We start from the raw sequence: 16918 nt of genomic DNA on the forward strand, positions 1-16918 counted from the left end.
GGCAATGGATGGAAAGGGACTTCAGCACTAAACCTGAGCATGCAAGGACACCAGTGAGCACGAGACAGCACACAGCCATAATCTGACACAGATATTAGACATCCTTCCACTCCACCCCAGGGCTCCCTCTTCTCAACTTGAATGTTGCCTTCCTCCTAACTTCTTCAAATCTAGTCATCTCTTTCTTCTCCCCACCCCCCCCCCCTTGCCCAACTTCATCCCTCCATCTTCCTTTTTCTCTTCATTATCCACACAGCTTCACTCTTTTCCCTCTGGATCCTTCTAGAACAAAATATATCGATGCACAGAAAATTCTTTATACTAAGCCTGACCCCTGTGGTGAAGAAGAGGCATGCTCACAAGTTTAAAAAAGACAGTAAGTCCAATTAAATAATATTAAATTAGCAAATAATTTGATCCCTTACACTTATTCTTTTGTGTGAACCACTACTGGGGCTTGAATTCAGGAACTGAGCATTGCCCCTTAGCTCCCCTTCCCAAAGGCTGGGAACAAGGGACTGAACTCAGGGACTGAGCACTGTCCTTGGGCTTTTCTCAAGGTTAGAGCTCTACCACTTGAGCCACAGCACCACTTCCAGCTTTTCTATATATGTGGTACTGAGGAATCGAACTTGCATCTACGTGCATGCTAGGCAAGCACTCTACCACTAGGCCAAACTCCTGGCCCCCAAACTTACTTTTAATGGTCAATATCAATCAAAGATTTTCAGTAGAACTCATGATAGGAAAGGCCTACCGTCTCTTGTACAGATTTAAGTGTTAACAAGTAGCATGGAAATAGCAGATGCCAGCCTATAGTAGCTTTTGGACTGGAGGTAAAGCTAAAAAACAGTAAAATTAGAACATTTCTTACCCTAATCTTCTGTAAGTATGCCTTAGTAATAAATACACACACACACACACACACACATACACACACACACACACACAAAATGAGTCATCAAGACTCTCTTGTTGGCCAGAATTGGCCTAGATCTAGGCCAAAGTTAGACCTTGTTACAAAGTAGTAATAGGGGTTCCAGGTCACAAGATCCTCAGCAGAGCCTGTGTCTTCTACTTGATTATCTTCCCCGCGACTCTAATTATATAAATACATATAAAGGTACAGGGAGGCATCATGAGCAATTTCACTCTTCTTTTGTCTCTCTAATAAAAGAAACTCATAGAAAGGCATTTATTGAGCAAATTTAGTTAGAAATCCTTTATTAAAATTAAAGTCAAGAGCAAATACCTTTTTGTTATAATGATCCAATAACATAAAAGGACAGAAAATTAAAAGCACACAATAGCTTATTGCTGCACCTAAGCCAAGGAGGTACTGTTCACAGAATTATTAAATAAGCAATAATGATAGCCTACAATATGGAAGACAGAAGCCAAAGGCCAAATGCACTTCTCTCAGGACCATCAAGTTCTCCTGCCCCTGCATGGATTTGGCCACAGCCACAGGTATCTACAGGTGCCAAGCTCAACAAAAGAACATGTATTTACTCCAAAACTTTTGCCTAAAAAAATCCAAACAAACAGCTTTACATTTCCATCCTACCAGGGAATAGAGTTTTAATGAAGCGAGAAGCTACAAGGTGACATCTTTATCAGCCCTCATAAACCTTGATTGAATACACAGCGATAAGGCCTGTTTAAACTATTCTCCTCTTGATAGCTGGCCTGGAGGCGGTGTTGGCCTTAGCAACAGCGGGGAAAGGAGGCCTTGCCAAACCCCAAAGTGTGGGCCCCTCAGGCCAGGGAGCCGCAAACAATCCAAAGCTCCAGGCAGCTGGCGCATCTGGGGGTGTGGATGGGGACTAGGGTGGGGAGGGGGGTGCAGGCTCTTTCCCTGGCTCTCTCTAGGTCTCTGGGGGCATGTCTTCAAAATCCACCACCCCCTACCCCAGGGTTGAGAAAGTGGCCGGAGGCAAAAGGGGGCTTTAAACCCCTCTGACCTTTAGCATTTACATCTGCAGATACAGAACGCTCCTGAGAGCCCTTGTAAAGGATTTGGGGATGGCTAGCTCTGGTTTTCTTAATACAAGCATCATAAATAAATGGTGCATCGATTTCTCTGTCCCCCTCTACCTCCTTTTTTATATTATTATTTTAAGAAACAGGACCCCTGTTCCTAATCACTACTTAGTATATTAAATCCTACTCCCTACCCCAGACTAGCCAATGTACAACCCACAGCACCCCCTACAGGCTGTGGGAGCCAGTGCAGCTCGTGGGAGATGTAGAGAGTGGGGCCAGGCAGAGAAACAACCCCAGAAGCGCTTTGCCTGCTGTGTGGGTAGGGCGTTGAGCTGGGACTCAAGGCCCCTCATTCTAATCCTCATTTTTCCTGATTAACTAGAAACGCTTGGGGACAGGACTTTGGGGGACATTTGGTTCATCAACTACAAAAAGAGACCGTTGGATTTGAAAGGTCTTTAGAGTTTAAAATTAAGACTGGCATTGTGGTGCATACCTGTAATCCTAGCAACCCTGGAGGTGGATGTAAGAGCCTCATGAACACAACGCCACCCTGGGGCTGAGTGAGCAAGACCTTATCTCAAAAACAAGTTACAAGGAAAACAAAATACAAAATAAATAAATAAATAAATAAATAAGAAAGATGCAGCAGGTCACCTGTGGCTCATGCCTATAACCCTAGCTACTCATAGGTTGAGATCTGAGGATTACAGTTCAAAGCCAACCCAGTCAGGAAAAGTCCATGAGACTCTTACCTCCAATTGATCACCAAAAAACTGGAAGGGGTGGGCCAGGAGTTTGGCCTAGTGGTACAGTGCTTGCCTAACATGCATGAAGACCCGGGTTCAATTCCTTGGTACCACATACATAGAAAAAAGCCAGAAGTGGTGCTGAGGCTCAAGTGGTAGAGTTCTATCATTGACAAAGTCCAAGGACAGTGCTCAGACCCTGAGCTTAAGCCCAAGAATGGCAAAAAAAAAAAAAAAAAAGCTGGAAGGAGAGCAGTGGATCAAGAGGTAGAGTGCTAGCTTTGACCACGAAAGTTTAGGGACAGTGCCTGGATCCTGAGTTCAAGCTCCAGGACCGCCCGCCTCCCCCCCACCCCCGAAAAAAAAAAAAAAACAGACTAAAAAGCAGGGGTTTGGATTGAGTGCTCACTAACATGATTGAGGTCCTGAGTTCAATTCCTACTATTGATAAATTAAATATTTTATTTAGAAACATAACTTTTTAAGTAGATAGATACATGAATTGGCTTGACCATAATATGCATATGTATATTGAAATATCATGCTATATATGTAAAATGTATAGTTTTAGTTTTAAAATTTTATTAGCACAAATGAATACACATATATTTAACTTAAATTAAGCCATGTGATTCCATATAAAGGCATTTTTTTCATATTCTCCTAAATCCCTCTGTTGCAATATTTTAAATAAAATTTAATTAGTCGCTGTGAGCTCTCCTATAGATCAACACAGGACATACAGTTAGGTCACTTCTTACATCAGTATAATATAGGTTGTGTGTGTTGTGTAGGTGTAGGTGTAGGTGTACAGGTGTGTGTGTGCTAGTACCAGGGCTTGAATACACACAGCCTGGTCACTCCCTCTTTATTTTTTACTCAAGACTAGCTCCACGCTCCCAATTTGGGGTGATTAATTGAAGAGAAGGGTCTCAAGGCCTTTTCTTCCTGGGCTGGCTTTGAACTAAGAGCCTCACATCTCAGTCACCACAGGTATGAGCCACAAGTGCCCATCAGATAGATCTTTGGTGCATTGGTGACAATAAAAAGTTCCTCTTTTAATGAGGCAACAATCAGGAAAGCAACTCCTTTTGCAATAGCCTCAAAGAAAATAAAGTACCTAGGAATTAACTTAACTAAGAATGTAAATGACCTTTTTGATGAATACTTTAAAACCCTGAAAAAGGAAATTAAAGCAGAACTGAGGAAATGGAAAAAACCTCCCATGCTCCTGGACTGAAAGAATCAACATCGTGAAAATGACAATCTTGCCAAGGGCTATCTACAAATTCAACTCAATATCCATCAATATCCCAATGTCATTCTTTAAAGAAATAGAAGAGGCAATCCAAAATTTCATATGGAATAACAAAAGACCCCGTGTAGCAAAAACAGCACAGGAGGAATTTCAATACCAAACTTTAGACTCTATTACAGAGCTATAGGGACCAAAACAGCTTTGTACTGGCACAAGAACAGGCCTGAAGACCAATGGAATAGAACCGAAGACCCAGATATTAACCCACAGACCTATGGCCACCTAATCTTTGATAAGGGAGCCAAAAAAATAAATAAAATGGAAGAAAGACAGCCTGTTCAACAAGTGGTGCTGGCAGAACTGATTAAGCACCTGCAGAAAACTAAAGTTGGATCCTTCTTTGTCACCCTGCACCAGGATTAACTCCAAGTGGATCAAAGACCTCAAGGTGAAAGCAGATACACTGAAAACTTCACAAAAAGGAATGGGAGATACACTAGGTCTCCTTGGCACAAGTTGAAACTTTCTTAATAAGGACCAAGAAACACAACAAATCAGAGAAAGTTTGGATAAGTGGGACTGCATTAAACTGCAGAGCTTCTGTATGGCAAAGGACATAGCTAGCAAATTAGCTAGAAAGCCTACAAAGTGGGAGAAGGTCTTCACTAACCATACAATGGATAAAGGCGTCATATATAAAATATATCAACAGCTCAAAAAATGAATCACTCCAAAACTAATCTCCAAAGAAACAACCATCCCATTAAAAGACGGACCAAAGACTTAAAGAGAGTCTTCTCTGAAGAAGAATACGACTGGCCTATAGACACATGAAGAAATGCTCAACATCTCTGGTCATAAAAGAATTGCAAATCAAAACAACTCTAAGATTCCACCTCACTCCAGTTAGAATGGCCAGGATCAGGAAAACTAATAACAACAGATGCTGGAGGGGATGTGGCCAGGAGGAATCACTACTACACTGTTGGTGGGAGTGCAAACTCCTTCAACCACTATGGAAAGCAGTATGGCAGTTTCTCAAAAGACTAAAAATAGAACTCCCCTATGACCCAGCAATTCCACTACTTGGCATTTACCCAATCGTCCAGAAATAAGGACATACTAAATCCACTAGCACAATGATGTTCATTGCAGCACTATTTACCATAGCAAAGATATGGAACCAACACAGATGCCCCTCAGTTGATGAGTGGATCAACAAGATGTGGTATTTATACACAATGGAATTCTATGCTGCTGTCAGAAAGAATGACATTGTCCCATTTGTAAAGAAATGGAAAGACTTAGAAAAAATCATATTAAGTGAAATAAGCCAGACTCAAAGGAACATAGGCTCAATGGTTTCCCTCATTTGTCATAATCAGCAGAAGCCTTGGGCTCTCCTAACAGAGATTTACAATAGAACAAAACCTAGATACATAAGACATATAGATGAAGCTAAATGAAAGGACCTCCAGGATATAGAAACAAAAGCCCATATAATGAGTGATAGTTGTCCTTAGTGTACTATGTTATCTCTCATCTCTTTTGCTGTCCCTTGGTTATCTCATATTGTTACAGTATTTCATCTGGTTATCTGATATATTGTATATATGCGTATTTGGTTATTTGAAGTCGGATAGGGAAAGGAGGCAAACAAGATGAGGGGTGGGGTGGGGGGAGGGAAATGGGGACCAAGACATGAGAAAGGGTATCAATGTATGTGAAGTAATGCACCTTCTGTCTGGTGAATATAATGTAACCCTTCAGTTAATTACAATAAAAAATATACGAAAAAGAAAAAAAATTCCTCTCTTCTTCCTTCCCCCACGAGCCATGCAGTGAGGGCTGAGCAGGAGCCAGAGACAGCCCCTCCTGGAAGTCAGGCACAGGGCTTTGGCAGAGCAGTTTTGGAAGGACGTTTTACCACTGGGAAATTCCAACACTCTAGAAAACACCAAGCCTCTGACCAGAGACCTGACTCTGCCGATGAACTTGCAAAAGAACTCAAGCTCTTTTGACCCAGGAGGTGGCAATGAAAATTCATCTCTAAGGAAACTAGACTTTAGGATAATAGTCCAAGTTTTTGAGTGACACTTGGCTCCATGCCAGCAGCCAGCAAGTTCTCATGAACAGTCACATGGGATTTTATATATATATATATATATATATATATATATATATATATAGCGTTTTTAATCCTTTCATCATACTTTGATATCAGTACAACATTATAATATTTTTTGCAGTTTTATTTAAATAAAGGAGGCACTGTGGTATCTCCAGCCTCTTTAAGGAACTGGTTCAGAGTACAGAAATGCATTGATCAGGATTCCAGTTCTGGCTTCAACATGAGTACAGCACTCGGTTTCTCTGAGTGTCTGCTTTCCTAACTCATCAAGTAACTCATCAAGTAGGATGATTGTATCGGATGAGTCAGCGTATAGAAAGCACTTAGTACAGAGGAAGTGCTACCTAGTGCCACCAACCCAACCACATCTGACTCAACCATGACATGAATAGTGATTTGTGTCCCTATAGCTGAAGACTAGCCCACAAAATACTCACATATTCATTCTGCTCGCTAAGTCACCACCAATGCAAAATGCTAGGGGAAATACAAGGAAGCTGTGTTAGTCAGTTTTCCATAACTGTAACAAAATGGCTGAGATAATCAATTTGTAAAGAGTAAAGGTTCATGTCTGCTCAGTTTTGAAGGTTTCAGATTACAATCAAATGGTCCCATTGTTTCTGAATCTGTGGCAAAATAATGCATCAAGATCAGAATAAATGACAGACCAAAATGATTCACTTCATGGCCAATTAGCAAAAAAAAAAGAAAGAATGAGGAAGAGACAAGGATCCCACAGTGCCCTTCAAGAATATTCCACCAATGACCAAAAGACTTTTCATTAAACCACATCTCTTAAAGGTTCTGCCATATTCTGATAGTACCACACTGTGAACCAAGCCTTTACCATAAAGGCCTTAGAATATCCAAACTACAGCTAAAGCAAAAACATTGCGAGTCTCAGCCTCATTAGGATTTTACAGGTAATAAAGAAGAGAAAGCATTCACAATGGGAAATTAAAAAGAACTACATGAATTAATCAGTGCTCAGTATCCCTGATACACATTAGAATTGCATGGAGGGTTTGTTTGTTTTTTTTTTAAGGCAGGAACCGTGCCACTTACCAACTGAGACTTTCTCAGAGTAGAGTGAATAACACAGAAGCTTGTTATTGTATGCCCGTGAATGTAGAAAGAGTTGAGTCCTTTGCTACAGTCAGTGATATAGAAGCATCCAGACTCAAAAAAAGAAAATGTTTACTAAGTGTCAGGGACCAAGACTTCCATGAGATGATCTGGCTCAAGACGATGCATGAAAGAAGTAGAGCTAACTCTATAAAAGATGGGAAGATTCCAATGGGCAGAAAGAAGTAGGGCCTTTCATGATAGGAAAAAAAGAAAGACTTAGTAGTGGATAGAGTGCTTATGCTTGATCTAAAGAAGAGAAGAAGAAAGCCAGAAAGAAGAAAAGACAGAGTTGGGGTGTATATCAGCACAAAGCCCTGAGTTCAAATCCCAATACTGGAAAAAAAAAGAACACTAGCTAGGCATGATGGCTGAATTCTGCAATCTTACCTACTTCGGAGATGGAGATTAGAGAGGCCAACCAGGGCAAAAAGAAATTTGCAAGATATCATCTCAGCCAATGGCTGGGTACAGTATTGCATGCCTATTGTGCCAGTCACGATTGGAGGCACAGTGGCTAAGCACAATGGCAAACGTCTGCTATTCCCATTAACACAAAGAAATGCCAGTCAAAAGATCAGAACCCAGCCAGGAGTTTGGCCTAGTGGTAGAGTGCTTGCCTAGCATGCGCAAAGACCCGGGTTCAATTCCTCGATAGCATATACATAGAAAAACAGCTAGAAATGGTGCTGTGGCTCAAGTGGTAGAGCTCTGGCCTTGAGAAAGTCCAAGGACAGTGCTCACGCCCTGTGCTCAAGCCCAGGACTGGCCAAAAAAAAAAAAAAAAAAAAGATCAGAACCCAGCATAAAGCAAGACCCCTATGAATGCAAAAGGGCCTGGTGGAGTGGATCAAGTGGAAAGGAGCTTGCCTAGCTAAGTAGGAGGCCTGAAGTTCAATCCTCAGTGCTATTAAAAATAAATAACATATTATTAATTTCCTTATTTGGAGGCATAGTACTAGATCAGTCTTGTCTTCTGTAAGCTTGCTTGTTGGACCACACCTCTATCCCTGTCTTGTGCTGGTTGTTTTGAAGGTGGAGTCTCCCTAACTTTTCTGTCCAAGTTGGCTTCAAACTATAATCCTCACATCTTAGCCTCCTAAGTACTTGGATTACAGGTTTGAATCATTGGTATCTAGGGGACAGAGGAGAGGCTTTTAACTTTTATTTATTTTTCCCAGTCCTGGGGCTTGAACTCAGGGCCTAATCACTGTCTTTGGGCTTTCTCAAGTCTAGAGCCCTGCCACTTGAGCCACGGCACCTCTCGCTTTTAACTTTTAATCAACACAATAATTATATGCCTTTGCAATCTGTGTACAATATTCTTTTTTTTTTGTCAGTTGTGGGGCTGTCCCTGAGCTCTTTAGCTCAAGGCTACTACTGCCGTACCTCTTTAGCCACAGTGCCATTTCTAATTTTCTGGTGGTTAATTGGAGATAAGAGTGTCATGGTCTTTAGTGCCAGGGCTGGCTTTGAACCACGATCCTCAGATCTCAGCCTCCTGAGTAGCTAGGATTACAGGTGTGAGACACCAACCCCTGGCTACCATCATCTTAAACATTCATAATTTCTTTGTATTAGACTCAAGATGCTTTGTTCTAGCTATTTTGAAATATATCATAAATTATTGTTAACTAAGTCATTCTGCTAGGCTGTAAATAAGAACTTAATCTTTCCATCTAACTGCTGTTGTTGTTGTTTGTGCCAATAGAAGCTTGAACTCAGGGCCTGGGTGCTGTCTCTTAGCTTTTTTGCTCAAGGCACTTTTACCACTTGAGCCACACCTCAACTTTTTGGAGAGAAGAGTCTCAAAGACTTTTCTTCTTGGGCTGGCTTCAAATCATGCTCTTTAGAGCTCAGTCTCCTGAGTAGCTGGGATTACAGACATGAGCCACTGTACTCCAGCTTCTAGTTGCTTTTTGTATCCATTGAACAGTCCTTCTCTACCCTCCCTCTTGCTCTCCCATCCTCTAGACCAGCCATCCTGCTCTCTCTACTTCTAGAAAACCAACTTTTCGAGCTTTTGCATAGGACTGAGAACTTACAGCATTTGTCTTCTCATGCAAATTTAAGATCAAATGTACTTTTTAAATTAAAGCAAATCGTCTGCATTTTCTGTGTACTTCACATACCCTTCTGTAGCCTGTTGATTTTACTAATGCACAATAATCATTTTTTAAAATCCTCTTTTTTTAATGGCATGATGTCTGGCTTTGTAGGCCTAAACCAGCAAGCCAGTCTCCGTCCTCTTTTCAGGGTCTCTGTGGACTTGACTATATTCATAACATGCCATGATGCAAATGCATGGAAAAGAAAACAAGAGAATCTGAGCAAATTCCTTCCACTTGGCCCTTCCTAGATCCTGAACTCCGCAGCGTTCCTCCCAAACCAGCTGCCAGTTCTTGAGGGCCAGGCTGGATGCAGCACTTTGAAATCTCAACGTTGTTGGTTAAACAAGAATAAAGGTCAACAATAATAGGGGAGCAAGAGAATGAAGAATCAAGGATGATGTGAAAGAGAGAGAGGGAGAGAGAGAGAAAAAAAAAGAGAGAGAGAGAGAGAACAGAAACAGAAAAGGAAGAGAGATTATTAGCTTTTCAATTAAATAAAAAAGAATAACATGAAAACATGGTCTCAGGTAATACACAATCCTTTATAGAAGAAGGTCTATGAACCGGGTATTGGAAATGGAACAGTGAGAAAGCCAAGATCGCACAGGCAGGAAATAAATCCATCATGTCACACCATGGGATTTTCTTCTGTTTTTATTTTAAGATTTTAAAATTCTTTACTGAGACTTATTCCAGGGAAACCCAAATATTCTTCTTCACTCCTTTCCCCTCTATAAGCCGAGGCATTCCTGATTTGTTAGACAATTATTTTCCGGGTTCCTGTAATGTGTAAGATCCTGCTGAAGGAAAAAGTGGGAGGCAGAAACCAAGATACACTCTAGAAGCCGCTGTGAACAGTGGCGTGCACCTCTTCGCTTGACTTCTTTGCTGTCTGCGTTTTTGATGTGGTTTGCGTTTTGGTTTTCTTTTGGTGCTAGTCTGGGGCTTGAATTCAGGGCCTTGGTGTTGTCTCTGAGCTTCTTGTGCTTAAGGCTAGCACTCTATCACTTGAGCCACAGCTCTATTTTTTTTTTTTTGGTGGTTTAATGGAGATGAGAATTGCATGGACTTTCTTGACCAGGCTGGCTTCAAACCACAATCCTCAGATCTCAGCTGCCTCAGTAGCTGGAATTACAGGCTTGAGCTAAGGCATTCCATTTGTGATGTCAAAGGTCAGACAGGTTACATCTATTATCCAAGGCCACCAGTTAAGTTTGGCACTAAGTTTCAATTCTAAATCCTATTTCTCTCTACTCTATATGATCCTGTCTCGCCAGAGGCTATTCTTTTTCTGCCTCATCTTCAGGTGAGCAGGACTGAGCAAGGAGCCACAGAAGGCTTGTTTATTCCCATGTATTTGCTTCTAGTAACATCCGACAATCAGCAGTCCTAACATGAACCATCTAAAGCTCTGCCCAAGTAAGGTAGAGGCTGGGCTTGCTAGGCACAAAGAGGTGGCTGGTGCCCGCCTCTCCCTGCACGATGAGGAATTGTCCCAGAGTTCTGTGAACCAATTTCACGAGCCAAAGAACAAAAAAAATGCTGTGAATTTAATCAGCCTGCAAGAATAACAAAAAAACAACTCCAAGTATTACTAAGGGTCAGGCCAAAGCATGGAGACACTCCAGTCTTGAGTGTGTGTGTGTGTGTGTGTGTGTGTGTGTGTGTGTGTGTGTGTGTTACTCTCATGGAGCCCTTCGGCTGTCCTCACTAAGCTCTTGGTATGTAATGTCTTACAGATTTCAGGGCAGGCCTCTGACAACTCTGACATATCTGAACTAAGGCTAACCTCAGCTAGTTACTTTTAGGCCTGATAAGTCATACTCTACCTGTCAAGGCCTCTCTGCTGAGATTTTTCTCCCCTCTTCTAACAAGGCCACCTCCTCCCACCAAATGTATCCTCTTCATTGACTGGCATCATTTCCCCTCATATTCTCTAATTACTCCCATGTTATTCCAAATCCCAGTTCAGAACACACAGAAATCAAGACTGCTTTGGTCGAGAGGAAACAATTCCATTTTCTCTGACTTTATCAGCATTCTCGGCCTCTGTTTGAATTTATGAGGTCTGAGCTGGGTGAGAAGGGAGCAAAGCCCACACTGTCTAAAAACTGGAGATATGAAAGGGAGCAGTTCTTGCTGAGATTCCCACAGTGTGTCCTTTCCCTGTGTATTGTCACCCTCTGTGGCTCATGAAAGGCCACTAGGACAACTCACCCTGCCTTCCTAGGTGATCCATTGATAGCCGCTCACTGCCTCTGCTGAATGAACCCAAGGGACAGAAACCATCCTGGAAATCCCTGAAAGAATGGAAAGCCCTGGGCTGGGAGTTTGGCCTAGTGGTAAGAGTGCTTGCCTAGCATGCCCAAAGACCCTGGTTCGATTCCTTGGTACAACATACATAGAAAAAGCCAGAAGTGGTGCTATAGCTCAAGTGGTAGAGCTCTAGCCCTGATAAAGCCCAAGGACAGTGCTCAGGCCCTGAGTTCAAGCCTGGCAAAAAAAAAAAAAAGGAAAGCCCTAAGTGCCAGTGGCTCATGCCTCTAATTCTAGCTACTCAGGAGGCTGAGGTCTTAAAATTGTACTTCAAATTACATGAGACTCATCTCTAAACAACCACCAAAATGCCAGAAGTGGAGCTGTGACTTAGTGTAAAAAAGCTCAGAGACAGCACTCAGACTCTGATTTCTAGTCCCAGGACCAACGCACGTACATATGTATGTACACACACACACACACACACACACACACACACACACACACACACACACACACACACAAAGAAATGGAAAGATGACGCACTTCCTGACATTAAGGTTCTCAAACTTTTATTAGACAAAAGGTTTCTGGTGACCTAGGGAGATGTTATAACAACAATGAGTCAAATGAGAAAACAATTTAGAAGTGAAAAATCTGAAAACACAACACTATCTCCCTATCCTTTGCTGAATAAATTCTGTCCTTACTCCAAAGAGAGATTTTCTAGCCTGGCACTGGTGGTTCATGACTATAATCCTAGCTATTCAAGAGGCTGAGATGTGAGGAACGCAGTGCAAACCCTGCCCAGGCAGAAAAGTCCATGAAACTCTTATCTTCAATTAACCAGCAGAGAATTGAAAGTAGAGCTGTGGCTCAAAAGGTGAAGTGCAACCTTGAGCAAAAAAGCTAGGCAAAAGCCCTGAGTTCAAACCCCAGTACTGGCACACACACAAAAAGAATGCCCTGGGGGGGGAGGGAAATGGGTACCAAGACATGTGAAAGGGTATCAATGTATGTGAATTAATGCACCTCTATCTGGCAAATATCATGTAACCCTTTACTAATTACAATAAAAAAAGTTTTAAAAAAAAAGAATTGCCCATCTTTTTATCCCACTGCTTTTTCTGTAGAAAAGAGCAAGATCTATACACCAAACTTTCAGGACTACTGAAACAAAAAATAATATTGAAGCACCGTCAAAATGCTCAGTGGTAGATTGCTTGTCTATTTTGTGCAAAGCCCAGGATTGATCTGTGCACAGAAGAAAAGAGAGGGGGAAAAAAGCATGAAAGTCAAATTGCAACTGAGTCCTAAAAATGATTTTTTTTCTCAACAAATAAAGTTATCTTTCTCTAGACACATAAAATTAGAATGATTTCTGTGCCTTGTTTAGTGGCACACATCTGTAATCTCAGCACTTAGAAGGCTGAGGTAGGTCTCAGATTCAAAGCCAGCCTGAGACTATATAGCAAGATCCTATCTCCAAAAAGAGGGGAAATGGCTGGAGTTCAGTATGCACAAAACCCTGGGTTCCAGCTCAGCATCAGCGAAGCAATCAATGAATGAATGGATAGATGAGCAAATAAACAAAAGTAAGTCATTGGGGATGGATGTAGCAGGAGCATGGAGATGCAGGAGACAGTTTTACTGACAGTAGAAACTCCGCTTGTAGACATCTTACCTTCATACTGAGATTTTTATGTTTCTCACATGAATTTGCAGGCAGTCCCCAACTGACCGTCATTACAATGTTCTGCTTTAGGATGGTGTGAAAGCATTCTGCCTTCCTTTGGAACTCTACTGGAACTTTGCACTCTAACCCTTTCCTGGCATAGAGACATGCTGAGTTCACTGCATGCTGAGCTCCGATGGTTGGCTAGGAAGCTAGGAACACCAACGAATTTCCCACTTACATTTTCAAATTACAAGAGCATCATTGGATATAATTCCATCATAAATTAAGGCATGTGTATATTCTCACTTGAAATGTAAACAATAATATCATAATAGACCCTCTTTAGCCCTCCCTCCCCTATTCCTGCCTCTTCTTCACCAGCCTTACCTGACATCCTATAAAGTTCTGGCCAGCTATTTGATGAATTTGACGTGTGTGTGTGTGTGTGCGCGCAGCGCGCGCGTGTACGCGCACGTGTGTATATGTGTGTGTATATGCATGCACATGGCAGTACTGAGGCTTAAATTCAGAGCTTCATGCACTTGCTGGCTTTTTTTGCTCAAGCCTTTGGTGCTCTACCACTTTAATCACAGCTCCATTTCCAGCTTTTTGCTGGTTAATTGAAGATAAGACTCTCATAGACTTTCCTGCCAAGCTGGCTTTGAACCTCCATCCTCAGATCTCAGCCACCTGAGTAGCTAGGATTATAGGCATGGACCACTTGTGTCTGACTTCTTTTCTTCTTTCTTTCTTTTTGACCAGTCTGGGGCTTGAACTCTCAGGGCCTGGGCACTGTCCTTGAGCTTTCTCAAGGCTAGCACTTTACCAAGGAATTGAACCCAGAGCTTCATGCATGCCAGGCAAGCGTTCTACCACTAGGCTACACTCCAGGACCTAGTATCTGACTTTTAAATATACATTATCTTACTTAAGGATGAAAGTATTTAACTGAGGCCCCGAAACATTAATTTAAGAAACTCTAGTTAAGAAATCTATCATTAGCTGGGCATTGATGCTCATGCTTGTAAATCCTAGCTACTCAAGAGGCTGAGATCCGAAGTTTGCTGTTGAAAGTCAGTGTGGGAAATAAAATCCATGTGATTCATCCCCAATTAACTACAGGATAACTGGAAGTGAAGCTGTCACTTAAGTGGTGGAGTTCTAGCCTTGAGTGGAAAAACTTAGAGACAGCATCCAGACCCTGAGTTCAAGCTCTATAACCAACAAAATAAGAAAGGAAGGAAAGAAGGAGGAAGGAAGGAAAGAAGGAAGAAGGAAGGAAGGAAGGAAGAAGGAAGGAGGGAGGGAGGGAGACAGGGAGGGAGGGTAAGGGAAGGGGGAGGGAAGGAAGAGAGAGAGAGAGAAAAAGAAAGTGAAAGAGAAAGAAAGAAAGAGGGAGAGAGGGAGAGAGGGAAAGAGAGGGAAAGAGAGGGAAAGAGAGGGAGAGGGAGAGGGAGAGGGAGAGGGGAGAGGGAGAGGGAGAGGGAGAGAGAGAGAGAGAGAGAGAGAGAGAGAGAGAGAGAGAGAGAGAGAGAGAGAGAGAGAAAGAGGGAGAGAGGGGGAGAGAGGGAAAGAGAGGGAGAGGAGAGGGAGGAGAGAGAGAGGAGAGAGAGAGAGAGATAGAGAGAGAGAGAGAGAGAGAGAGAGAGAGAGAGAGGGAGAGAGAGAGAGAGAGAGAGAGAGAGAGAAAGAAAGAGGGAGAGAAGGAGAGAGGGGGAGAGAGGGAAAGAGAGGGAAAGAGAGGGAGAGGGAGAGGGAGAGGGAGAGGGAGAGGGAGGGAGAGGGAGGGAGGGAGGGAGGGAGGGAGGGGGAGAGAGAGAGAGAGAGAGAGAGAGAGAGAGAGAGAGAGAGAGAGAGAGAGAGAGAGAGAGAGAGGAGAGGAGTGGGAGAGAATTATATCTCTACAGCTAGCTTGAGCCTTTTATAGAGTAGATGCTAACTCCACAGTAATTAGGAAAGAAACCAGAGTGGTAGTTAGCTAATCACATTAGCCTGGGATTCCAGGTGCAGACTGGGAGCTTTTCTGTTTTCCCAGCTGGAGCTGGGTGTCCATATGAACCCATTTCATCTCCCCTAGAAAGCAAACTAAAAAGACCCAAAGGATCGTAGTTACTAGCTTTTGCGTCCCATTCAAAGGCAGAAAATTTGGAGAGGCTTATTTTTTGGGGGGGTGGGGGAGATTTTTGCCTTTCTGGTTGTCTAAGTGAAGATTTGACTTTTTCTTCAAATTCTATTCAGGCCCTTCCTCCTCTGCCCACAAAACACCAGGCCACTGGGACTTGGCTCACAGGGAGATTTATAGGGGAACCTATCTGAACTTCCTCTTCCATCCTGGTCTGCTAATGTCCACTTGGCTGGTGTTCAGGGCAAGGTGCCAGGCCTCGATTTTGGGGGAAAGGATCTTCCACAGAGATAGGGGCGGATGTGATTTGGCGGCTGAGATCTGGCACGGGATTTTACGTGCAGTGGTGTTGTGTTTCTTAAGCTTAGTACATGCATTTGGGGGCCGTTCATCATCACGCTGCATGAACAGAGCGCCTCCTTGGCACCAGCCACTTGCTGAATCTCTTTGAAATACTATTTGAAGGAGAGGCCCAGGCCCGCGTAGGATAGACTGGCACTGCGTGGTACTGCTGATATCAGGAATTTCATGGGAAATTAGGATACTTTCCTCTTCCTGACAGTCACATAGAATTCTGGAAAGACATCACATTTTCTCATTGTTTTCACTCCTTCAGGGAAAACAAGAGCAAGCACGTATTTCGAAATGGAACCATATTTCATGGGTAAAGAAGACGAAAAAGAAGACAAAAAAGTTGTGACAACTTTTTCACTCCTTTCCTTTGAATCTTTCCTGTGCTCCTATATATAATTCACAAATGAGGACGAGGAAAAAAATCTCAGGCAATGTTATTTTTCTTCGTCTTTCTTCTTCACGACTTTTCTGAACTAAGATTAAAAATTTTTTTCCTTCTTATGCCAGTACTGTGACTTGAATTCAATACCCAGCCTCTGTCCCTGGGCTTATTTGCTCAAGGCTGGTGATCTACCACTTGTACCACAGCTCTACTTCCAGCTTTGGGGTAACTAGTTGGGGATATGAGTCTCACAGACTTTCCTGCCCAGGAAGAGCTCAGATCTCAATCCCTTGAGTGACTAGGGTAAAAGTGGTGACCCACTAGTGCCAGGCAAGATTGCAACTCTCTCAACTCTCTCTCTCTCTCGCTCTCTCATCTCTCGCTCTCTCTCTTTCTCTCTCTCTCTCTCTCTCTCTCTCTCTCTCTCTCTCTCTCTCTCTCTCTCTCTCTCTCTCTCATTTCTATCTCAGACAAGAATTTCTGACTTAGGATAACAGCCTATGAAAGTCAGCATTGCAGAAAGAAGTCATGAGAAAGAACAAGAATAAGTATGATCCGTAGTGCCTTACAATCTTTAACTGTATGCCTTTTAAGATGCAGAGATGCACCAGCACAAGATTCACATCTGTAGTCTTATCATTGGGAGGCTGAGACAGGGAGACCACTAGAGACCAAAAGTCCAGTGTGGGTGATATAATGAGACCTCACCTTTCAAAAGAGAAAGAGAGAGAGAGAGAGAGAGAAAAAGAGAGAGAGAGAGAGAGAG

This window comes from Megascapheus bottae, chromosome 19 (assembly GCF_031878675.1).
Source record: "Megascapheus bottae isolate mThoBot1 chromosome 19, mThoBot2.hap1, whole genome shotgun sequence".
Taxonomy (NCBI): Eukaryota; Metazoa; Chordata; class Mammalia; order Rodentia; family Geomyidae; genus Megascapheus; species Megascapheus bottae.